Raw genomic sequence first — 26,912 nt, 5'->3', positions numbered from 1 at the left:
TGATTTATAATTTATGTATGAGGAAATGAGACAGAATGTTTAAGAAGCCCTCCAATAAAACATGGCTACTAAAATGTTACTCAGAATTCAAACCCAACAAGGCCTTGTGTACCTATTAGGTTTAACCACCATGATATACATGATATACACCATGATATACAGCCTCCACTCCTAAAATGTCACTATAGTTGTACCAGTGTTGTTCCTGTTGTGTAATTGGATGATGATTTTCTACTGGCCTTACTTTAGAACATTTCCTTTGTCAAACAATAAAAATGTAACTTTTAATTTTGGCTAACAAATAGGCCAGTCTTACTTCCTATTAAAAGCTATGCAATCTGGGTGCAGTGGCACACGCTTTATTCCCAGTGGCTGGGAGGTTGAGGTATGAGGATCCCAAGTTCAAAGCCAGCCTCAGCCACTTAGCAAGACTCTTCATAACTCAGCAAGACCCTGTCTCTAAATTAAAAAACAAAAAACAGGTGGTGATGCTGGGGATGTGGATCAGTGGTTAAGCATCCCTGGGTCCAGTCCCCAGTACCAATTAAAAAAAAAAAAAAACCTATGGAAATCTATACTATACTCCTCATTCTTAAACTTCCAGGAGCCATCTGCTCCTCCATATTCAAATAACAAATGAAATGAGTATATACCTTCCTCAAAGTCTACAAATACTATAGTACACTGTGGAATATACTAATGGTAAAATACAGGCAATTTAGCTCATTCAGAGCTAGAGTGTGATTTTTAAATAAGTCAAGAAATATTTGTGTTTTGTTTTAGGGTTTTTTAAAAAAAATTTTTTAGTTGTTAATAGACCTTTATTTTATTTATTTATATGCAGTGCTGATAATCAAACCCAGTGCCTCACACATGCCAGGCAAGTATACTACCTCTGAGCTCCAGCCCCAGCCCTGAAGAAATATTTGGTTTTGAGCTCTAATTTAAATGATTTCTGGAAGCTTCAACATCAGCACTATGAATCTAAAAGAAATGAGAGAATTAATAAGTAATAATTCCCTCCCCTACATACAAAACAGTTTTGTGTACTTGAAATCACATCTTTATTTTTTTTTTTTAAAGTGATATGCACTGGTACTGGACACATGTATCCAACATACAGTGAGGGCTCAACATATTTTTTTTTTAAAGAAAGAGAGAGAGAGAATTTTTTAATACTTATTTTTCAGTTTTTGGCAGGCACAAGATCTTTGTTTGTATATGGTGCTGAGGATCGAACCCGGGCCGCACGCATGCCAGGTGAGTGCGCTACTGCTTGAGCCACATCCCCAGCCCAAAATCACATCTTTAAAACTGTTTTTAATTTTGAAATTTTAACTGCATATTGATCTAAATTTTTAAAAAATTTTGTTTTTGACTGCTGAAAATTGAACCCAGGGCCTCGTGTGTGCTAGACCAGTGCTCTATCACTGAGCAACACCTTTACCCCTAAAATTTAATTTACCTTTTAAGTTTGGAGTACCATTTCAGGTAAATTACATTTTAGTGTATTCTAAAAACAAATTTATAAACCTCCTTTTGGTCCTCAAACTCAGCATTAACTGGATACACTCAACACCTCAGGGTATTCTTGAAACTTACTTTAAATCCAGTTTTCTAGGTTCTCTCTTTAATCTGGCAACTTCAGCTTTTCAGATCGCTCTATCTTCTTTCTAATAACTTGAAACTCTTCAATGGTGTCCCATGGCACTTAAAATCCTCATTCTTCTCCCTGATTACCAGATAAGGACTGACCCCTGCTTCGTCTTATTCCACTCTCCCTTGAAGCAGATCCTAGACACGCAGGCGTACAGCTGTTCCTTGAACACATCAAGTTTAATCTTACTCCAGAGCTTTTGCACTAGCTCTTCTTTTGTCTAGCACATTCTCCTTTGTTGATCTTCATGACTGGCTCTTTGTCGTGTCACTGAGATATCGGCTTATGTGCCCCCTTCTCAGAGAAGGCTTGCCCTGAAATTCCATGGGCAGTTGGCATTGCATGCCCTTATTTACATTCTCTACATATGGAACATTAGCATCATTTGCTCTTTTCTTATTTGGTGACAATTAGTCCACATTAGAATGCAAGTACCTGAAAGAAGCACCTGCCCTTTATTGCTACATCCCAGTGCTCAAAAGTGATGGCACAGAGTAGGTATGTATTTAAAGAATGAAATTTAACTTTTTAAGTTTACTAATCATAAAAATAACATAATGCACAATGAAGGAACTCATAAAACAAGAGTATTTTAAAATTATTTCACAATCCAAGAAAAATTATTAATATTTCCATGTACCCATTACTAAAAAAGACTCTCAAATATATATAAGTGTATGTATAAATATATATAAATATTTGGTGCTAGGGATTGAACCCAGGGCCTTGGGCTTGCAAGAAAAGCACTGACTCTACCAACTGAGCTATACCCCCAGCCTCTCAAATATTCTTAATTACCTACCTATGGGCAAAGATTGACAGAATATACTGTTAAGTAAAATAAAAACTCAAAGTGAAGAACACTATATGTTGTGTGATAGTCTAGGTAAGAAATGAAGGTAGAAAGAAAATACAGTTGCTTTTATCTGCATAAATAAAAACCAACACTATGTAAGAAAAACAAAGGAGCAAGTACAGGGAATGAAATGGAAAGGAAGTGTGGCAGAAACCTTAATGCTGTTTTGATTTTTGATCAAAATTAAAATATTGCCCATTCAAGGCAAATACTTTTACCAACTGCCACTTTCCACGTGCCCGCACCCAAACTGGCAGGTGCTACTGAAGAGAAGTCACAGAAGCAGGCCTGTTACTATCACTGACTTCCTCTAGGCCTCAACACAGCTCAGCAAGCTGCACATTCTTAGCTTCTTGCTTTCCTACTTTGCAAACCACTATTTCACCTTCCCCACTCTTTTTGAATTCTGACTCCTATCTCCCGCTAACTTTACTCCCAGTACAGCACTGTTTTATTCTGTGTTGTGTTGCTGAGGACTAAACCTAGGGCCTTGCACATATAAGGCAAATATTCTACCCTGATGCACATTCCCGGTATATCACTCTGAATCATTTCAGTCAGAAGGCAGGGACTAGGAACTTCCTAAAGACACCACTAAGTGTATGAATCTTTGTGGAAATCCTCCCATAACAATGGAAAAATGTCTTATCAAAGAAAATCTCTCCACACATACATGGTCAATTAATTGTCCACAAAGGAACCGGGGCTGTTCAATTGGTACAGAATCATTTAATATCTACCTGCAAAAAGAGACGGGGTAGGGGAGAAAGGAGGGCAAAAAAGCACTATTCTGACACTACAAAAATATTAACTCAAAATGGATCATAGACTTAAAAGTAACATATAAAACTAAGAAATTTCTAGAAGAAAATATAAGAGAAAATCTTCAAGATCTTGGATTTGGCAAAGATTTCTTAGAACATAAAATACAAATCAGACACATAACCCCAACATTCTACTCCTGGGCATTTATTTACTCAAGAAAACATGAAAACACAAACCTATACAAAAACCTGTATGTAAATATTCTTAACTGTCCTACTCTTAGTTGGAAAAAACTTTCAAAGAAATGTCCATCAACTGGTAAATAGATATGCAAGTTGTGGCATATTCAAAATAAGAAATATGACTCAGCAATAAAAGGTAATGACTGCTGATACACACAATATTGATGAATCTCAAAAGCATTGAGCTAAGTGAAAAAAGACCAATAAGGTTAAATACGAAATTATTCTATTTATGCAATATTCTAGAAAAAGTAAATGGGGGCAAGAGGACTGAATATAAAGGGGCATGAGAGAACTTACTGAGGTGACAGAAATATTCTATATTCTGGGTCGGAGTGTTTATTGCATAGCTGTATATGCTTGTTACAACCCATAGAACTCTATATCTATGAGGTATGACTATTACTGTATATATATTACAATTCAATGAACCCAACTTAAAAAAACACAGAACAGTCTAGTCTCTCTTTATGTGTTCCATATTCTATATCATCTATAGCATCTTAGAAACCTCAGCCAGATTCTTTCCATTATTAGCATTCAAAGAGGCTGTTTTCATTAACCTTTTAAAAAAATCTTTAATCTTTAAAAAATACAAAATGTTGCCAGGTTTGCTGGCTTGTAATCCCACTGACTTGGGAGGCTGAGGCAAGAGGTTCATAAGTTCAAGGCTGATTTCAGCCACTTAATGAGACCCTATCTCAAAATAAACAAAAAAAAAGGGCCAGGGATATAGTTTATTGGTAAAGCATCTCTGCAATCCCTAGTACTGCCCCTCCCCATCCAAAATCTTCTCAGGGCTCTTCCTAACCAGCCACTACTAAGCTACTCATGTCTCACTATTCTCATGCACAGCTAAGTTTCAGAACAAGTTTTCTAGATGTGTTGTCTGCACTGTCTTGTTAAATTCACTTTTTAAAAGACATATTCTTAATTGTTCACAAAGGAACTGGGGCTGTTCAACTGGTACAGGAATCATTTAATATCTACCTGCAAACAGAGAGGGGGTGGGGGAGAAAGGAGGGAAAAAAAAAGCACATCAACCTATTCTGAAACTACACAAATATCAACTCAAAATGGATCAGAGACCTAAATGTACCATCTAAAATTAAGAAACTTCTAGAAGAAAACATACGAGAACATCTTTGAGATCTTGGATCTATGAAGTAATGGTGGTAGCAGCGTTGCTTTTAGGACTTCATAAACCTCCCTATGAAATGAAACAATAAACATAATAAAATAAGTGATAATATTTACAATTAAAGGAGTGAAATAGGTAACCCCACCAATACTACATGTAGGTACAGACAAATGACCAAGAGACACCTATTATCAACATCTGTTCTGTAAAAAGTAGAGAAAAGCACACCATTTGAATTAACCTGAGAACAAAAGGACCCTATAACAACCAGCAGGCATTTACCAGAAAGAGCAGGGGCCAGTGAGAAGAGTGGCTGAAACCAGAAGGGGTTCTGACATTCTGGCACCAGATGAACACAAAGATCCTGAGAGAAATTTAAGTGGCTGATGAACTTTCAAAACTGAGGGCAAGAAAGAGAGAGGTCATATGCAGTAGAGAATGATGACACGGCCAGAAATTTTCAGAAATCCAGCTGTCATATTTTTAACACTACATGAAAACCAAAAGAGGGAGCTCTAGGAAGTTAGAAAAGCTTTCTGCGCCAAGCATTCTAAAAGTTCAAGAAAAATAATCTCAATAAAACGAGCATCAGAAAAGCATCAAGCTCAACACCCACCACAGCCCAAAAAAAATACTGTAAAAAAAAAAAAAAAAAGAAGCAACGGACTAACATCACACTGAAAATGAAAGACACAGTTCCATACTGAAACCTGCTATTCCAAAACAAGTTGAGGAATATTTAAAAATTATATAAAGTATAAAAAAATTGAATTAGTAAAACTCACAAATAAGGTTACAGAAGTAAAATAATTAGAAATTTAAAAAAATCATCTTTGAAACAATGACTAAACTAGAAAAGAACACAATTGTGAATAAATATAATAATATCTTAAGAGACATAAAAGTTGAAAAGATGCTTTAAAAAAAAACAGAAATAAATTAAGAGGCAAGAAAATAGTCAAAAGAAATGGTAAATACGATGAAAGGTGAAGAAGCCCCAACATATTGGTTAACAGAAGTGAAAGGAAGGAAGGAAGGAAGGAAGGAAGGAAGGAAGGAAGGAAGGAAGGAAGGAAGGAAGGAAGGAAGGAAGAAAAAGAAAAGAAAGAAAGAAAAGAAAACCAAGTAAAGATAGCAACATAAAGAACAAATTCTAAGACAATACTTTTGTAAAGTTTTCTTGAAAAAAACTTTTAAACTACTTTTTAAAAGAGGACACAATGTACCCGAAAAATATCAACTCGGAACAACCAATACCAAGATATTCTGATAAAATCAGTAGACTTTTCAGAGAAAGTGGGGAAAATCATTTGAGCATGGAAAGAGTAAAAAGAACTGTGACTTACAAGGGAAAGAAAAAAATCTCCAAACAGACCCAACTAACAGCAATGAGTATTCTGGCACCCAGATGATGGTACTGAAATGTCAGTTCCCAAAAGAGAAGCTATTGATTGGAGTGTTCAGTTTCCACTAATGGCAGAGAACTTTGCATCAGAGCAAGCCTTTCTCAAGATAACTAGGAACTCTGAATAAAATATGAAAAACAACTGGTTGAAGGTACTAGAAAGCAACGAAATGCACATAAAACTGAAAGGGAGTCACAGCTTGGAAAAGGAATAATACTGGAGAATTTCCCATTTCTGTGGCTTTCTGACTGAGGGTAGGCCCTGGTCTGTGCTTTGCAAAATCACTAGAGCTCAAATAAAAACCTGTAGTTTTACTGTATTGAGAAATCAGAGGCCAGAGTGTGGGAATTTATAGCTGAATCCTATGAACAACAGAGCCACAAAAGGGAGCCCAGAGTTTTTGCTTATAAATTCTGCCCAAATCTCAGACTGACCTTGGAACTATGTGCAGAACAGATTCCATGAGTTAAGGTAAGGATTAAAAAACTGCATAGTTTCCAAATGAGTTGAAAACATGCCTACACAAAAACCTGTACATGGATATTTGTAATAGATTTATTCATATTTGCCAAAACTTGAAAGAAACTAAAAAAGTTCTTCAAGAGGTGAATGGACAAATAAAATGTAGTACATTAACACAACAGAATATTATTCTGTGCTAAAAAGAAATGAGCTTTTAAGCCATAGAAAGACAGAGGAATCCTAAACATAATTACTAAATATATCCTAAACATATACTGTATAAAAAGCTAATCTGAAAATGACATTCTGGAAAAGGTAAAACTATGGAGATAGTAAAAAGATCAATTGTGGTCAGCAATTTGGAGGGAGGGAAGGAGAGATGAATAGGAGGGAAGAGAGTTTTCAGGGCAGCGCAACTATTCTGTAAGATACTATAATAGTGAATATTCAACATTACACATTTGTCAAAATCCTCAGAATATACAAGAATGAATCCTAATGTAGACTATAGACTCTGGGTAATAACAATGTGCCATTGTAGATTCATCAAAGTTACACTCTAGTTTAGGATGCTGACAATGGAAGAAAAACATATGGGAACTCTCTTTACTTTTTGTTCTATTTTGTTGTGAACCAAAAACTGCTCTAAAAAACTGCTCTTAAAAACATGATGTCATATAAAAACAAAATATGAAATATGTATGGGTAAGTTTATAAATTATGCACAAGAGATGCACTGAAAACTACAAAACTCTGCTGAGAGAAATTATAGAAGATGTAAAGAAATGGAGAGATATACTATGTTCATTAATTGGAAAACTTAATATTGTTAAGACATCCATCCTCTCCAAATTAGTCTATAGATTTCATGCAATCCAATAAAAATTCCTTCAGACTTTCCTGAAGAAATAGATATGCTAATTACATTCTACAATTTCATTTATGTAAAATTCAACAAATGTAAGCCAATTTATGTTGACAAAAAAACATGTCAGTGATTGCCTGGGTACAGAGCTGAAAAGGAGGGAAGAAGGCATGAGAAAACTTTCTGGAATAATGGATATTCATTATTTTGACTATTTTAATGGTTTCAGAAGTATGTCCATATGTGAAAAACTTTATCAAATTTTACACTTTAAGTATGTAGAGTTTACTGAACATCAATCAGACATCAATTAAGACTGAAAAATTGATAATAGTTCAAAACACACACACACATGCAAATACATCCCCAAATCAAAACCTAAACAAATTTCAGCAGTTGCCCAATGTAAGAGATAATGATGAGTTTGTGTTGAGCAAAATTAACTTCCTGCTGAAACAAATAATATTCATTAGAGAAAAGTTAACAGAATCTATAGTCCCTACAAAATACCAATAAGAATGTCAAGAATATAATAAAAAAATTATCAGGCATAGAAAGAAACAGGAAAATCTGATCTGTATACCAGAAAAAAACAATCAAGACCAATACTAAAAATATTACAAGAATTACTACATTCAAAACATTAAAGAAAATAGCTTACTGGCAATTTCAGAAAAGAAATAAAATTATAAGAACAAATCTCACGGTAAAATAACCAAATAAAACAAGACAGAAAGTCAGTCTCTCTCTCTCAATTTTTTTTTTGTAGTTTTAGATGTAGTTGTAGATAATTTTATTGGTTTATTTCTATGTGGTGTTAAAAAATGAACTCAGTGCCTCACACATGCTAGGCAAGTGCTCTGCCACTGGGCTATAACCCCAGGCCGGAAAAGTGTCTCTTTGTATAAAATGATCCCAATGTGTAAACCAAAAGTATAGGGATCACTTTCAGAGGGAGGAAGAGACTATAATTGTGAGAGGCAAAAAAACTAATAGACAATTTCTATTTCTCATTTTTAAAGATTAAAGATTATTTTCAAATTAGGTAGTTAGAAACTTTAAACTTAAAAATATCAGCAAGGTGGCCAGGCACAGTGGCACAATCCTTAATCCTAGTATGCAAGTACTGGGATTTTAAATTTTCAAGGGAAACATTTTGTTATTAAAATGTCTTCTCTTGAAATTTTAAAATTTCCTATGGCACCCCTGTGAGTTCACTGTGTCACACAAGATAGACTCAACAAAGAGTTTTTTTTTTTTGAATGGTAAAACTAATCCACTGTGTGCTTACTCTTAAGTTATCAATTAGCTATATGAATTAATACATATTTTAAAGATAATACAGTCATGTTTTTTAAACAAGTACTACCTTATGGGATCACCAATCCTTATTCACACAATTTTTTAAAATGTATTTTTCAAATAAAAATTCAAATATTTAAGGATTCATTTATTTTTTTCTTTTTGGGTACCAGGGGCACTCAAACCACTGAGCCACATCCCCAGCCAGCCCTATTTTGTATTTTATTTAGAGACAGGGTCTCACCCAGTGCTTAGTGCCTATCTATTGCTGAGGCTGGCTTTGAACTCTTGATCCTCTTGCCTCAGCCTCCCGAGCCACTGGGATTATAGGCATGTGCCACTGCAACCGATAAGAATTCATTTTTTGAAAACAAATTTCAAAGAGTGAATTTCAAACTATTTAACTGCCATTGTAGCCATTTTTAGTATGAGATAAACTGAGATATTGTGAAATCAAGGATGCTAAGACATTACATATAATAAGTGTCATGAAATAAATTCTCTAGGAGCCATATGTTTAATCCACATTTAATGAGCACCTGCTAGACATTACATGTAAGTGCTAGGAATGAGAGAGAAAGAAAAAAAAAAGAAACAATAAATAAGATGGATAAGAGTACTTTCTCACAGGTTACATTCTAGTAGAGAGGGAAAACAAACTAAATGAGTAAATTAAAGTGCAGCCATAATGTACCATAGTGGGGAAAAGAATGAACACAATTAGCAAATGAATCCTTTTTTATTTCCTTGTCCCATTCTCAAATGGAGGATGATCCAAAGTGTTCTTTATTAAGGGCAAAGACGGAGGCAGAGATAAAAGAAGTGAGATCAGGTAAGTAAACAGTGGAAAATCCCATCTCCAAAATGATTTCAGGAATTGGCGTTATTGGAATATGGGTCCTCACTAATCTCTAGCCCAGTCTGAAATGGGCTAGCAAAAAAGTCCAAGTCAGATTATTTTGGAAATCAGTACCATCCTCTGGAACTTAGAACTCACATAGCAGGATTTGAAAACAGGATGTATATATATATATATATAGAACACCTTTTCAATAAGGTGTCCCAGAAAAGCATCAATGAGAAGATGACATATGAATAGAGACCTGAAGAAAGTGAAGAAGCAAGCAGTAAAGACACTGATGTCATCCTCATCAAGTCTCAGGCCCACTGACAAAGCTGATATCAAGGGCCATAAAACAGTGTCAAGTGCTGTATCTGTTTGAAATTTGATATCAGGTCTTCGAAATCAAGTAATGTCTGAAGACACTGTAGGTCACAGTTTTATTACAACAAGAGCATAAATTTTTGTGTGCTTATACTGGCCTTTAATATACTGTATTTGACATACTATATTTCTTATAACAAGAGGGCTAAAAGGGATTTGTCATTTATGGTTGGATAGCACTGTCAATGAAAACATAAAGGAGGGAAAAGGTTGAATTGTTTCTTTATAATATTAATAAGAGCAACTCATTTTAATAAATGTGGAAGGCAGAAGAAGGAATAGATTGTTTATTTCTCGTTTCTTTCCCATTCGAGGGTGCTCAGTTTTCTACCTCGTACCCATTTTGAAGAGAACTGGGTTCAGATATGTAGCAGAGTCAAGAGTATAATCTATGAGCATTTTCTCATTTTTCTCATTGATAGGAAAAATGGTTTCTTGGATGAACAAAAATCAGAAACAGGACTAGAGACATAGCCAGTTGGTAGAGTGCTTGCCTTGCATGCACAAGTAGTTCCATAACTTCTCTTATTTTCTTCTACCATTTTTTTTCCTGACCTTTCTTTAAATCCAGCACCACACACACATACAACAACAACAACAACAAAAAAAAAATCAGAAAAAAAAACAAAAAAAGAAAAACAACAACAATAACAAAAAAAAACCCTATCATGTACCAGTGGATCTGAAGATGATGATGATGGCAACATTAAAACAATTAATAGCTGCTGCTCTTGACATATCTGGACACTACTCTAAGTATATTGTTGTGTTTATGTATGTGTGAGTATAAATAAATTAAATTCCACAACAACCCTAAGGTAAGTTCTCATTAACAACTGATGCACTGAGATTCAAAATAAATAAGACCACAATTAATGAATTAAGACACTGCTCACCCATGACACAGCTAAGAACTTAGGAATCAATTTTAGATTTCTCTGCCTCCCAGGTCAGTAGAATAAGAAAGCCTGGAGTGTTCTAACTAATCAGTCAGACACAGAACTGGTGAAAAACTAAGAATATTTGAGAACAAATGACCCCTGTCAGTGATAACTATAGCCTCACTGACCTCTGGGATTATGTCATCTAGGAGGTTCCAAAGAATCAAATGCCAAAAAGAAAAATGAAATATAAAATAAGGTAAAACAGCCAGAACCCAAATTCATATGATACAAAATTACTAAAAAATCACTTGCAATATCGCTCATTTATTTGATTTATAAATAAGTAGCTTTAGAATAAAGATTAAAATTTTATTATTCTCCTATCAAAATTCTTTGAGAAAAATCAGCGAGCAACCTCTAACAACCAGGCCAATTATTACTTTGAAAAAGTAGTTCTTTCACTATCAGATATAAAGGAAAATAATATGATTTCATGTCCCTATCTGTAACAGAACAGAGCTCAAGCATTAATATGGTATGAAGTAATTCAAACCTATTTGTAATCTGTCAACCCCATAAATCCTCAAATTCTACTCTTCCCTACTCCTATCTCCCCCAAATAATTCCATTGACAGATAAAGTTTCTGAGAAATCCCTAAGGTTTGTAATTTAATATATATATATACATATATATACACACACACATTATATATATATATATATACACATATACATACATAGATAGATATAGATACATGTACATATATATGTATGTGTATACACACATACATATTTCAGAAACTCTGGAACGACTGTGAGGTATGATATAACTGAAAATTAGTTTTCCCCCAGTGAATATAGAGAGCTAAGAGTAGTTCCATAACTTCTCTTATTTTCTTCTACCTTTTTCTTTTTTGACCTTAACAAAAACATCACTTAAGATACTGAGGTAAATAATCATGTAGAAAAGCTAAAAGAAAGCTAAGAGCTTTTCTTAGATATTTATATCCGTGTGAAAGAAAAAAGTCATTATTTCCCTCAAATCAAAATACAATTACCCTTTCATGAAAAAACTCACAAATAGGATGAAGAATTCAAGCGACATAAAATCAAAATGCCTTTTAAAACCTTAGAACCAGTCTGAGTAGAGTCCTGTGACAGTTCATCAAATAATACACTATCCGTGTCTACTTTAATGTTCCAAAGACTTGCTGGCACCAACTCTCACTCTCTGGGAATACCCATTGCTATTCTACAGGCATCCTGCCAACTTCTCCTCCAATTCCAGAGAACTTTCTCTGGGACAAATCATCTGAGGGAGCAGTGGTAAGAAACAGCTCTAACTTGCTAATGGTATAAAAACCACATACCTGTGATAGGAAAGACAAACTTTCAGAAAGAAAATTTGTTTAAGATCCTGCATTTTACTTCAGTTATCATTGTTTTATTCCTTCCTCTTCCTTCATTTTAGGCATCAGCATGATCATCAAGTTATATCACCTTAGAAACAAGTGCCTACTTGTACTAATTGTTACTCAAACAAAAAGAAGTGTTTTGATTCCTTTAAGAAGTAAATTCAAAAGAAATTTCAGAACATTAGCTAGGGAATTTATAGTCCCCAAGGTACTCTTTGGGGTTAAAACTAAAACATCATTATCATAGAGAGAAAAAAAGTCACCATTAATTCCTTGGTTTTTGTGCTCTTAGTCATGAATAGGTGTTCCTCCAAAAACTAATCTGAAATTGGGAGATAACTGTTTTATAGAAGAACCCTTCATTTCACGAAGGACTCAGGGCAAGTTTCCTTTAAGTAGAGAGCATCTGTCTTCAGTTCTATTTTAAAAATTTTGAGTAGTATCAACTTTTCCAGATCCACATCTACTGCAAACAGTGAGATCCACCCATGGTATGCTAGAGTAGGTAAATGGTTTAAAATTACATTTAAAATTAAATCATATAAACTCAAAATTCAGTTACATTGAAAACAAAATAAAACTCACCACTCTTAAGCATGTTATTCTGTGACTACTCCCATCTTGTATGATGGAAGCACTGTACAGACTGTAAGCTACACTTCTCTTCCAATACCACATTCACTGGCATCCCATTGAGGACTTGAAATTGCCCATGGTAACAGTATGTAAATGGAAATCAACATATGCTACAAAACACAGAATGTCCTACTGTTGTATTGATTATCAAGATGTAACAAAGTCATGGAGAAAATGTTGAAAATTCAGATTAAAGTGTACCGTGTATGTAGCCAATCCATGTGAATAGCAAAAAACAAAAAAACAAACCTGAGGAACTATAAAGACTACTATCCTACTCGGAAAAAAAACAACAACAAAAAACTCACTCTTCATTCCCAAATGAAGTTTCAACCTATGTCTGTTGTTTCACTTTTTGTCTTCCTCATTGATATAAAGGAAAATATCAATCAACATTCAAGTTGGAACTACACTTTTTCAGTTATAACACTGGTTTCATTACAGATATGAGAATTCAATAAAAATTAACAAAAACATTCTTTAAGAATGCTTAAATTTGTATATCTTCTTGTACCTGGCATAAGAGTGGGCACAAAGGATTTGTTTGTAGGGGGCACATGTTTCCCTCCAATTATCTTCTGGAGGCAGTTTAGAGACTACTGCTTACAAAATCAATAACAAACTTAAATATAAACTCTACAAATGTTTCTAAATATACATTGGTAAGAATTTCTGTGCCACACTAACTACTCCTGATAAGCCTCAGATATATTTTCCCTATAAACCTGATGGTTCTTGCTTTTACTTAATTTCCATATCCCTCATTCAAAGGGCAGAGTGATTTTAGTAATGAAATCAGTTACTGGCTCCTTTTGCTAGAGCAGTTCAACTGGATCAAGCAGTGTGCTGCTAAATGTAAATGGTAAAATAATGCTTTCAGACTGGGATATGTGTGTATGTTTCAGTTTTATAGATATGAAGCATGTATAGAACATAATTTAAAATAATAAATACATAGTATTACTTATTATAAATTCCATAAAACCATTTAATTTTTACAAAATGTTTTCATTGATATTTGCCAAACTTATATGTTAGTTGCCAAACTATGTTTGTAACTGTTAAACGAATGTAGTTCTGACATGAATGTCAGTTTAGACCAGAGGACAGCAAACTAAATAAGGACTGGACGATAAATATCTTAGGCTTGTGACATATACAGTCTATGTCGCATCTACTCATCTCTGCCAATGCAGCATCAAAGCAGCTGTAGACACCATGTAAATAAATGTACAGAGTGAGGTTCCAATGAATTTATTAACAGAATCAGGCTGCTGGCCAGGCACAGTCTGCTGACCTCTGGTTTACTCCACAGCAAAACAAGGAAGATGTATGTCAGAATTTTGCTTGTCAATTATGTAAACTGTTTCTTTGTTTAATTGTGTAACAGTTTTAAAGTACTGGAAGAATATGTTATCATTTTTGATACTACTTACAATGAAGTAGCTAAAGACTCTATACATTTTGAAGTTTAACATACATTTTCAACATTACTTTCTAAATCTAGAAAATCAATAAAACAATAAATCAAGCCATTTTATTTTAATACAATTTATTTGATTGTAAGTTCATATGATTTAATTTTTAATAAGGGCTGTGTTTCACAACCAGTTCACAAACTTCTTGCATATTTAACAATATTTAGCAATCAGCTCTCACAAATGGAGCTAACTCCAGCAAGCCACTGGACCAGCTGTCATCAAATTTGTTTAAACCAATGGTTCATAACAATACTTTAAAAAAATACACAAGTAATTGGTCACTATTAGACAAAGCTACGAAGCCAACTCATTATTTTAAAAATTGCTGAATGAGAGGGAAAGAGAGTAAAATCAACCATTCCCATTGTGTGGATACTACTATTTGGATTCTAATTCAAACAAACAGTAAAAAATAAACCAATTTCTGATATTTCTGAGAAAAGTAAAAATTTGAAAAAGGTCTCATTATCTCATGATATTAAAGGATTATTAATTTAGAGGTATGATAATACTATTGTAATCGTGCCAAAAATAGTTTTTGATCTTTCAGAGAGAGATACATTTATGATGAAATAATACGATATTGGAGAGTTCCTTAAGATAGTAGGAAAGAAGAAGCAGTAAATGGGAGTCTTGATGAAATAAAACTGACCATGAACAGATATTGTTAAGCTGGGCGACAGACATGAACGTTAATTATTCTAGTCCATTTACTTTTTTGTGTTGAACTTTTTCTATAATAGAAAATGCTTTGAAATATTAAAATGATTCTATCTATCTTACTGACAGTAAAAGTCAAACTCCTACTGCAGGCCTCCAGTAAGGATCTCTGATATATCTCCTGACCCCTCCTCTAACACTGCCTTCACCACCATCCTGCTCCAGTCACACTGACCCCAAGCAGTCCCGCAAACTCCCTCGCCACATGCTCTCCTGTGGGCCTTGCACTGGTCATCTACCTGCTTTAAGTGCTCTTTCCCCAGGCATCCTACCCTTATCTCCTTTAAGTCTGTTCAAATGTTCTTTTCACAATATTTCACTGACCATTATATTTTTAATTGTATTTTTCTTCCCCACATCCAGCATTTTCATTTCCCCATATAAGGCTCTACATTTTTTTCATAGCACTTATGCCCTTTTAAAAACACTAGGTGAGAGTGGGCGGGTGCTCTTGAGTGCCTCACAGTGTTGGTGGAGAGGTGTTGTTCTACCTAATCCAGTTAAGGAAAGTTTTACCAAAGGGAGTGAACAGAATACATGTAGAGCATTTTGAAATAGGATCTGAAGGCTGTACATTGTTATGAATCGAATCCTTGGCCTCACAGATGCCAGTCCAATGCTGCATCACTGAGCTACATCTCCAACGCTACACTGTATCCCTTTAAGGTCATCAGTTTTCCCCATCATTTGTTACAGTGGCATTCTTGGATCTCTACATTGTAAAGGAATGATTAATCCATTAGGTCAGTGGCTGCTTTCTTAAACAAAATCATAAAACTTAAGTGCAGATGGGCTAATCTGTTATAGAGCTATAAGCTGTGAATTCTTCTTATCCTCTGAGCTACGGTGCAGAGGTCTAAACAAGACCTTAAGTAACATCCACCAACAAGCTAGGCCAGTGAAACCTACATCTAGTCTGTGTGCATGGACTTGGAGGGCTATCTACTTTCATACTTCACATTTAGACCTGAGCTCTAGGGAGGCAGGTTTATGAAGGGAGTGTTACCTTGTGCACCACCTTTACTTTCAGGTCAATGGAGTTTGTGACCACCCTGGCAGACCTCCAGGGAGAATGCAGTTGTCCCATCTGTCTGTATTACTTGAAAGACCCAGTGACCATTAACTGTGGGCATAATTTCTGTTTTGACTGCCTCAATCTGTCCTGGAAGGATCTAAAGGTTTCCTTTCCCTACCCTGTCTACCAATTTTGGTTTCCACAAAGCAAGTTCAGGAGGAAGCCCCACTCTATAATTGGACTGAAATTGCTAAACTAGTCCAGATCAGGAAGAGCAAGAGGAAGAGATAAGAAGAAAATGCTATATATGAGAAATACAATTAATTTTGAACCCTTTTCTGCATGAAGGATCTACTGATTTTATGTATCCAGTGCAGTTTCTCTGCTGAAAATCATGGGCCCTACATTTTGCCCATTAAGAAAGCTGCCACTTACCACAGAAGAATTCTAGAATCTAGCATTCAGCCATTGAAGAGTAATGTGAAACGAATTGAAAAAGTGCTAATTCTGAAAGGCAGGAAATCCCTTGAGCTAAGAAAGAGGGTAGAATATAGAAAAGAAATAAATTCTGAATTTGAGCAAATTAGATTGTTTTTACAGAATGAGCAAGAGGCTCTGCTTAAGCAGATACAAGATGAAGAGTTGAACATTTCATCAAAACGTAATGAAAACCTTGTAACTTTCTCAGGTCATGCTTCCACATTAAATAACACTTAATGAAGGAAATAGAGAGCAAGTGTGTGCAGTCAAACCTGGCATTACTGAAGCATGTTAAGAGTATACGCCAGAGATATCAAAACCTAAAATTCCCTGAACTTTCTTCATGTGGGTTAAAGAAATATGGTTTCCGTCTTCCTCCACAATATTCTGACTTGGAGATAATCATACAGCAATTTCCAATAGATGTAAGTTTAAATCTTGACACAGCATATCCTCAGCTTATTGTCTCTGAGGATAGAAAAAGGGTAAAATATGGAAGAACAAAACAAAGTGTTTGTTATAACCCAAGGAGATTTTATCTCCATCCTGCTGTCCTGGGTTCTAAGATATTTAATTCTGGTATACATTACTAGGAGATAGACGTAGGGAACAAACCTCAGTAGACACTGGGTATGTGTCAAGACTAACTTCCTAGGAACTAGAGGAATCGGCCATCTGTCCTAAGTGGCTTCTCAACATTGGGGCAATATATTGAGAGTGGTTATGTTGTGTTTGGTCCTAAAAACCCCCTGCTTCTGCCAGTACCAAAATTCAGTAAGTTTGGCATTTTTTGGGGGGAAGGGAGGATTGAACTGGATGAGATTTCCTTTTATAATGTGGATGACAAGTCTCTCCTGTATAGTTTCAGTGATTCTTCTACCAAAACCAGGTGGCCTTACTTCTATGTTGGAACAGATTCTGAACCTCTTAAAATCTTACCAGGGGATGATGAAAGATAAAGAACCTGGTAAATTATTATTTTTAGTTTTCAGGGCTAAAAGTAAATTTAATCCCATTTCTAGAACCTTTTTGAGCTTTACTATTGAAAACCAGAATAGATTTTTCTCCCTTATTTTCAGCAACCATAAAAAAACAAGATAGTAATACAATTTCATAGATATTCTGAATAGCAGTTGTCTAGTTCCTTGAATTCTAATTTTAAATATTTGAGAATTAACATGTATAATAAAATATTTTGTTTAAAAAAAACACCATGCAATTTATTTGTTGTTTATTATTTCCTGTCTGTTCCGCCCCCTAAAGTGTAAACATAGCAGAGATTTTTGTCTGTCTTGTTCACGCATACATCTTCTATGTTCACAACAGTACTTGGTCCATACAACCAGAAAACAATAAATCTGTGTTAAGTTAACCAAACAAACAAGTATAGATACCATTTATTTTGCTATTATAATGAAATACCTGACAGAGGCTAACTTTATAAAGAAAAGCAGTTTATTTAGCTCACAATACTAGAGGTTCAAAGTCCAAGATTTGGTGGAGAGTGGAGGTAGGGGCATTGGTTCAGCCTCTAGTGAGATCCTTAATGGCATCTGGTATCACAAGGGTAGGAGCATGTGTGGGAGGAAGAGATTACATCTTGAAACAGGAAGCCAGAGAGAGATTCAGTGGCCAGGCTCACTCATAACAACTCACTCTCACAAGAGCTCAAAAGTCCCATGAGAGGTACCTTGATCCCTTTTGAGGGCAGTGACCCCAGTGACCTAAGGACCTCCCACTAGGCCTCATCTCTGAAAGTCTCACCAACTCTCCCACATCACCACAGTGGAACCAACTTCCAACACATGAACCTTTATGGGACGTATTCTAAACTACCCTAATCATAGAATACCATAAAAAAATATGTGCAAACTACCATAACAACAGAGAGGACTCTAAAACTAACTTAGAAGTCTGGGGAAATTAGAAAACAAATCTAAAACCCTAGAGATAAATTTGTTTTCAATACTAGGATATGTATTGCAAGGCTGATATTTTACATAGTATTAGTGTTTAACTTTATATAGGGTATGGATTTTGCCTACTACATAAGATTTCCCCAAATTGACAGCATGAATTATCTCATCAATCCCAGAATAAACTGAATGCAGCATTTTCTCAATTATGAGAGATCAATGAAAAAGAATAGTAACTGTCCAATTTATTTCTTAATTAAAATGTAGTAAAGATTTAATCTATAGGTACTTCACTGAAAATAGAAACTACCACTAACTTTCACAGATGTTGGCTGAGCAATTTACTATGGCCCAGAGAGAGAGAGAGAATATATCAGAAATTGGAGATCCACATTTGAAAAAAAGTCTATAGTTTGCCACTCAATGGATTTTGACCATTTTTAATAAATAACATGCTCTCCTCCATTTTTATACAAGAAATTTTCATAACCCCCCAATAATTGTTAAATTTTGGTATATACTAATTTGCAAATACATAGCAATAGCAAAAAGTCATGACTAAGCAATACTGAATGAAACTGTATTTTATGAACCACAACTGTTGTATATATTTAAAATATAGTTATGTGTATATGTTTTTTTAAAACATGGTCTATAGACATTCTATGAAATAACCCTAATCTTTTAAAACATCCAAGGCCTATCTATAGGATTAAACAAGTGGCATAATGTAGCCCAAATTTCTTTTCTGGATCTCTGAATCTTCAGGAGATTGTCTTGTTAATGGGATTTCACTTTCCCTGAGTTACTAAAATTTAACCTTAAAAGTTACCATCCAGTGGAGCAAGGTGGTTTGTGCCTAGAGTCTCAGCCAAGTGTTTGAGACCAGCCTGGACTATGCAGTGAGACCCCATCTCAATCAATTAATCAATGAATCAAACCCCCCTCATCTTATTTTGCTAATCTATAAAATAAAGATAACAACAGCAGTTACTTTCTGTGGTTATTATGAAGATTAAATCAGCTAATATGTGCAAAGCCCTTAGATCAGGATGTGATACCTAGGCTGTTGTAGGTACTAAGGAGCTGTTTTAGATACTAAGTTTCATCAAATCCAGAATTTTGCCTCTGATCCCTCAAAGTATGATCTAAATTCACCACATTTTATTTCCTTTTGTTACCAAAACTTAGAAAGACAAAGTTGAAACAGGAAAATGCCAAAACAATCTCGCCATAAAACAACGTTTGTCAAACTCTAAACACATGTTTACTAGCAGGCTGCACTACCACAACAGGTTAAATACCACTCTTGAAGGCTTCACAAACCTGCAGTATTTACAAATAGAGTTATGATATGCATCATATAGATACGTAAAGGAACAATTTTATGCCACTCACTTTATTTTTCCAAAGCACTTTTCTTAATAGTACACAAACAGTTCTAGCTATCCTCTCCTTCCCAACAAAGTCAGCTTTAATAAAAACTAATGCACTAACTACTTCATTTGAAGTTGAACCTTATGAAATCCTTTAAATGCAAAACTAAGTCCATCCCTGTTTCATATTTAATTTGCAATAGGATATCTGGCAGCTGTCAAGGGAACTGGAAAGGGCTGTTAGCTGATGACTGGATGCCTGCTGAGATGGGCTCCACACACAGGTAATACTCAATTGTAGACAAAATCTTCTGACCTACCTCTCACTCTCCTTTAAAGTTAATCTGAACACAGTGTACATGAAAGGAAATGAAAAATGAGTTTTTCTTCTTTACCATGGCACTGGGACTTCCTGAGTTTTTCATTCCGCTGCTGATTGGTCCACAACTACTATTTCCTTCTAACTATTCCCAATTGTATCTGTCAGCCACAATTAGGGTTGTACACTCAAGGAAGGTGTTAAAATGTAATAATGCCATTAGATCTGACAAATATTTTTTTTTTACCTTAACACTCAGTATATCAGGAAGAATTGCCATTAACATTTAACAAATAATAATAAAATCTTTATATTTTAAAGTCATTTTATGCATAATTTATAGAAGTATGTACAAAAAAGTGAAGACAATTTTATTAGAAATTTAAATATGAACTTAAATATACCAAATCCTTTAAATCTTAGTATTTTAAAATACTATCATATATCCTTCCAAAAGAGAAATGATTTAGGTTCTTATCACAAACTTATTACTACATGATGAAGACTTTCCTAGTAAATGACTGACTACATGAGACTGATACGTCTTCTTTGCTTTTAGAATATATCAAGTCTAAATTAAAATAAAAAAATCATTCAGGTTGTTGTCATCTGAAGATCCACAGTGTAGAGTTTCACTAATATGATCAATTTCTTCTCTGTCATCTTATCATTAAATATTAGAATCTTTACATTTATTTTGACTTTTTAAACAACACTGAGCATGTCAATTTTTCTCTTTTCCAATAGTGTCAAAAGAACTAACATTTAACATAAAACTAAAATTTAAAATACTAAAACTTTCAATTGTATTCAAGTGAAAACTAAAAGTAGACTAAAAAAATGATATTCTGATCCTTTTTAAAATACTCTGAGCCCCAAAATAATAAAAATGAAGGATAATAATTTATATCACTATTGGATCATCTTTCTCTGGACAATCTAACCATTTCTTCAATTTCTTACCATTTTAGTTTTTTAAGCATAACTGGGACTAATCATTGAACAATAAAACAATTCTATGATGGGAAAATAGCAAAATACTTTAAGATGCAAGAAAATACATTCTCCCAAATCCAATTATATATTAGGTTAATACCTAATATCATAGCCTAGTGGACATATGGTAATGACAAGACAAAATGAGTTTTATTCAGTATTTTAAATAGTAAACTTCTCTTTTTGATAGCTTCCAAGGAAGAATAAAAATGATGAAATGTTCATCTTTTCAAATAGTCAAAAAAAAAAAATTAGAGTCAATGGATCCTAATAGTGCATCAAGGGTTAAAAACACTTTTTCTCAAATTATGTTAAAATGTTAGTGCCAAAAGAACTAAAAGTAAAAAATGGGAATAGAACATCTATTAAATTAGACACATTATTTCAAAGATGGAATAAAATAGGTATTCTATATTACTAATGGTAACATAATAAAGTACTTTAAAAAAGGAATTTACCAAAAATTACTTTTGAAAACATCATACTTTTAAACTTAGTATTCAAACTTTTTCAATAAATCATAAGAATTCACAGTATTGAGAATGCTATGTGAATAAAAATACTTAGTGTATTGGTACTTGAATAAATTAAAAATTAGAGGAGATCTAAATATTTAATACTTAGGGATAGCCTACCATGAAGTCATTTGAAATGATAGTTATAAAAATTATACAGTAACATGGAATAAATTCTTCACCTCAGATGAGATCTCTCAGTCTTTATATCTAAATGTCTAACCAGGTGCAGTGGTGCACACCTGTAACCCCAGCTACTAGGGAGGTTGAGGTAGGACAACTGTTTGAGCCCCGAGTTCAAGACCAGCTTGAACAATATAGACCTCGTCTCAAAAAAAAAAAAAAAAATTAACAGCTTACTCCTATAAGTATACATTCATAGATATTCACTTAGCATTCTGATAGATATCTAATAAATTTGCATAACTTTATAATGCCAATCTCCCAAATGTATTCTTGCTTCTGCACACCCTATCATAACTGAGAGAACTACCCAAACCAAATCATTTCCGTTCATTTGATACATTTCCTGTTTACCCCTAAACTTAATTCTGTCTAGCAAAAAGAAATGAGTTAATGGCTAGAGTGAGTTAATCAAATGAAACAGTACATAAAATTAATTATTCTATGCTACAATAGGTACTAAGCACACACATGAAATAAACACATACAAACACAAAGACTTAGAGGACTACATGAAAATAGTATCAGAGGTTATATTCCACTGGGAATATTTTTGTAGTTCCCACATTTCAAGTACAAACTTTAAAATAAAAACAACCCTCCAAATGTTTAATCTAAACTAGTAAAAAAATTATACTTTGAAATTAATTCCAGTGGGATTTCTAGGATACCAGTATAATCACACATTCATTATGGCATTGTAAACTGATACAATTTTTTTGGAAAGCAATGTGTAATATGTGTCAAAAAACATAAATGTGTTTATACCTCTGACCTAAGAACTCCTGGGAATTTATCGTAAGGAAATAATATAAAAGCAAAACAGGCACAAGGATATTTGATGATGCTATACTACTTTAAAATAATAAAAAATGCTAACAATACAAGAATAGCTTAGTAAATTATGGTATATTCTTTTTTTAAAAAATAGGAAATAAAATACACAGGAACTGGGAAACCCCATAACAAATATGTTTTTGATAAAGAACATAATGTGAATACAAAGAACAAAACTACAAATCGGATTAATTAGTTCGACTAGCCAAATATTCTATTCATACCAGAAAAAGAGATTGATACACTAAAAATAAGGAAAGCTGCTGTGTTAGAATGAGGGAACTGTGTTAATTTCTAAAGTATCTTCTGATGTTGAAAATCAAAACATGGAAGCAAAGTAGATAATAATGGATAATAATTTCAAATTTTGAAAAGAACATCTAGAATTTCAGAAAGGATGATGTAAGGCCTTTGCTGAAAGGAATTCTGTTCTACATATAAAAGTCTCCTTAAGGCAAATAAATATTAAGCATGTTCATATGTAATCATCCTAAGGAAGTTCCACAAAAGCCAATTATAGACAAAATTGTCATTACCCTTTCTAAAACTAGCCATGATTGATTTTTAAGTTGTATGTTTTTTCTCAAAAAATTGAAAAGATTCTTTGGCATTTAATTGGATATTCACTAACACTTAACAAAGGAAAGAGTGCCACCTACTGAATTATAATCCCTTTTCAAATAAAAAAGAAATTGATTTTCTTATTCATACTACAGAATTTTAAGTTTCTACCAAGAATAAAGTACATGATAATAAAATATTGCTAACAACAGAAGAGTGCATTTAAATATTACATTCTGAGTACATAACATGTAAAAGAAATAAATTGTAAATTGCTGACTTTATAAGAAAAATTATCAATTCATGTGCATTAATTATGCACATGGCACTGTAATAAGCACAAAATATCAGCAATTAATTAATACTAAAACGTAACTTTACCATAGTGTTCACAGTAAAAAAGAGAGGGCAGAGGGAAAAGAGGAGGTGAGAAAGGCAGCAGGACAGGGGAAGAGAGAAGCTTTACTTTTTTCCTGTGGTAAAATGAGATGCAAATAAATAACTACATTTAAGTATTATTTAAAATTAAAAATCTTAAATATGTGTAAGACTTCAAAAAAATCTTACTAAAGCATACAAATAAAATTCAAGTACAGCATTAAGAAACAATGAAGGCAAATATAGAACTGAAAAGATAATTGGTAAAGATCCACATATATCTTCATTTTATTTTTTTCACAGCTAATCCCTTCTCCAAGACTAAATTATATTGTGGGAAATAGTTTCTGTGGGAAACAGAGGAAAACCCCCTTAAACATAATGTGGGAAAATCCCATCAACAGGCACAGCCAAGTCCTACTATGTGCCACAGCACTTTACACAGCACACAGGATGCCCAGCCCAGAATGAATCAGAGTAGACAATAGTACAGGTCTGGGATATTTATTGTACTGTGTTTTTCCAAGACATATGGTATGTCAACCATTAAACTTAGTATTGAGACTTTCAGGAACAAATTGTAAATGTAAGGCTGTCCTCAGAAGATCATATCTAACACCTATAATAATAGGCTACATTTATATCTCACTCAATTATAACAACAATTCTAGGGAGGTAATAATTCCCATTTTACAAATGAGGAAAATGGTACTTGATATAGGAAATAACAGACATACCATATTTGGGGTAGAGTTAAAAAAATGACTTTAAGGCTGGGGTTGTGGCTCAGTGGTAGGGCGCTTGCCTCACATGCCTGAAGCACTGACTTTGATCCTCAGCACCACATAAAAAAAATAGATAAAATAAAATTATTGTGTCCATCTACAACTAAAATTTTTTAAAAGACTTTAAACTGTCACACATCAATGAAATGTCAAGTTATACATCTTTAGTAGTCAAACATATGACAATGGTTGATATTATGCATCACTGTACAGATGTTGTTAGTGATTTAACTTAAAGCCCTAATCCAAAAAACTAAGGATTGTTTAATCTTTTGTAATAAAACTTATTTTAGGTTTTTAGCAATTTATGTTCAAAGAGTCTAAAGATGAGCTAGTGAGCCTCTGTTTCAAGCGTGAGGCACGGTGCCTGATACAGGGAGGCGCTTACTCACTACCCAGACCATTGCCCACCTGCTATAAACCAAGTGCACCTGCTGCCCTTCACAAGCAACCAAGTGCACTCTAGGTCTCAGGTTCTAGTCTCATTAGGTAGTCTTGAATTCTACCTGATTACTATTTTTATTTATTTACTTATTTTTATGTAGTGCTGAGGATTGAACCCAGTGCCTCACACATGCTAGGCAAGTGCTCTAGAGCTTCAACCCCAGCCCTGATTCCTATTTTTAAAAAATAAATAAAATGCTGCTAGAGCACTCCCTGAGGGATATGAGTTCCACTGTAAATTCTGACTCCAGATCTGACCAATCTGCTTAAGATCTGGATGTTTAGATTTTGGTTACCCACACAGTCTCCCTAGCTTGAACCTTGGCTCCTCTTGGTATCACCTCTACAACTCTTCCATCACCAAATCCTGTCCATTAAATACTTCCCCCATACGCTCCTTTCTATGAGCTCTTCCCTGGATAAGAGCTGTAACAAACTCTATCAAGTCTTTCAGTGGCATCTCCTCCCTGAAGTCCATCCTTGTCACTACCACTAGAATTTATTAAGGGAATCATCTCCACCCCCATACTAAAAAAAAAAAAAAAAAAAAAAAAAAAACAAAAAACAAAAAACATTGATTTCATCACCCTTTATAGCATACTATATTAGAAACTCTTGATACTTAGAATTTGACTGCCTACTCTACTTTCCCTTAAATAGCCCAAATTATAATTTAAAATAATATATAAACAATAGTCTGATTCTTTCTCAAGAGGCTTGTAGACATTAGAAAAGCTAAAATGAGATAAAGGGAAAAGATCCATGTAAAAGTAGTAGAGGAAAACAAGAGATTAAAAATGTCACTGGGTATGTGGCTCAAGCGGTAGCACGTTCGCCTGGCATGTGTGCGGCCCAGGTTAAATCCTCAGCAGCACATACAAACAAAGATGATGTGTCTGCCGAAAACTAAATAAATAAATTCTCTCTCTCTCTCTCTCTCTCTCTCTCTCTCTCTCCTCTCTCTCTCTCTGTCTCTTTCTCTTTAAAAAAAAAAAAAAGTCACCAAGTGAGCTACCACACTTTTGAACATTACACAAAAAACAACAGAAGAGGGAACACTGCAAAATTAGAAAGACTACTTGAACTTCCTTCCAAACTTCAAGAAAAATTAAACAGAGTCCCCAGCTCAATGATGGTTCAGCTTATAATTTTTTGACTTATTATGGTGAGAAAGTGATACAAATTCAGTAGAAATTGTACTTCAAATTTTGAACTGTTCCATTTTGAGAAGTGGTATAATAATCCCTTGAGTGCTGCACAGGGACAGCAAGGCATAGCTTGTGGTCTGCCACTAGATCACAAGGGGACACAACCAATGCTTTACAGTGTAGTGTGTGCTAAGCTAGGATATTTGGCAAATGAGCTGTGCTAAATGCATTTTCAACTTACAAGGAGGTTATCGGGACATGGCTCCACTGCAAATCAAGGAATTCTAAAGTCACACAGCAATTTCTTTTTTTTTTTCCCCCACACAACAATTTTCATAAGGAAAAGCAGATTAAATACCAAAATAATATCCCTGCAGACAATGAAACTAAAAAATAGAAACTCATTCTCCAAAAACAAATGAACACTGTAATATTGTGCCATGGTTTAGATGTGGTTTGTCCCCCAAGGGCTCATGTATTGAAAACTTGGTCCCCAGTGTTGTGAATGTTAGGCCACAGGGACTAGTGGGAGGGGAGGTCATTTGAGGCACTGCTCTGGGAAGAAATTAATGTACTTCTTATGGGACACTGGATGGTTGTTATAAAATAAATAAATAAAGTAGACCCATCCCCACTTTCTGGATTCCTGTCTGGCCATGTGTTCTCTCCCTTTCATAGGTACTCCCACTATGATGTCACCTACCATAAGGCCCTCATCAGAGGACAAATCAATGGAACTCAATCTTGGACTTGTAGCCTTTAAAACCATGAACTAAATAAACCTCTTACTTTATAAAGTACTTAGCCTCAGGCATTTTATTACAGCAATAGAAAATGTGCTAATATGTTCTACTTTAAAATGATCTAAAAGACATAAGAGAATACAAATCACAATTAGAAAA

At 34.3% G+C, this 26,912-nt stretch overlaps 1 protein-coding gene and 1 pseudogene across 1 annotated transcript in view; one reads left to right on the top strand and one right to left on the bottom strand.

The window, feature by feature from the left end:
* Nucleotides 1-26,912, bottom strand: part of Taf3 (TATA-box binding protein associated factor 3) — a 167,647-nt gene that overhangs the window by 122,093 nt on the left and 18,642 nt on the right. The window lies entirely within an intron of this gene.
* On the top strand, nt 16,092-17,511 carry LOC101974161 (tripartite motif-containing protein 60-like; annotated as a pseudogene).

This window comes from Ictidomys tridecemlineatus, chromosome 10 (genome assembly GCF_052094955.1).
Source record: "Ictidomys tridecemlineatus isolate mIctTri1 chromosome 10, mIctTri1.hap1, whole genome shotgun sequence".
NCBI classification, from domain to species: domain Eukaryota; kingdom Metazoa; phylum Chordata; class Mammalia; order Rodentia; family Sciuridae; genus Ictidomys; species Ictidomys tridecemlineatus.
This window is presented reverse-complemented; position numbering and strand designations above follow the sequence as displayed.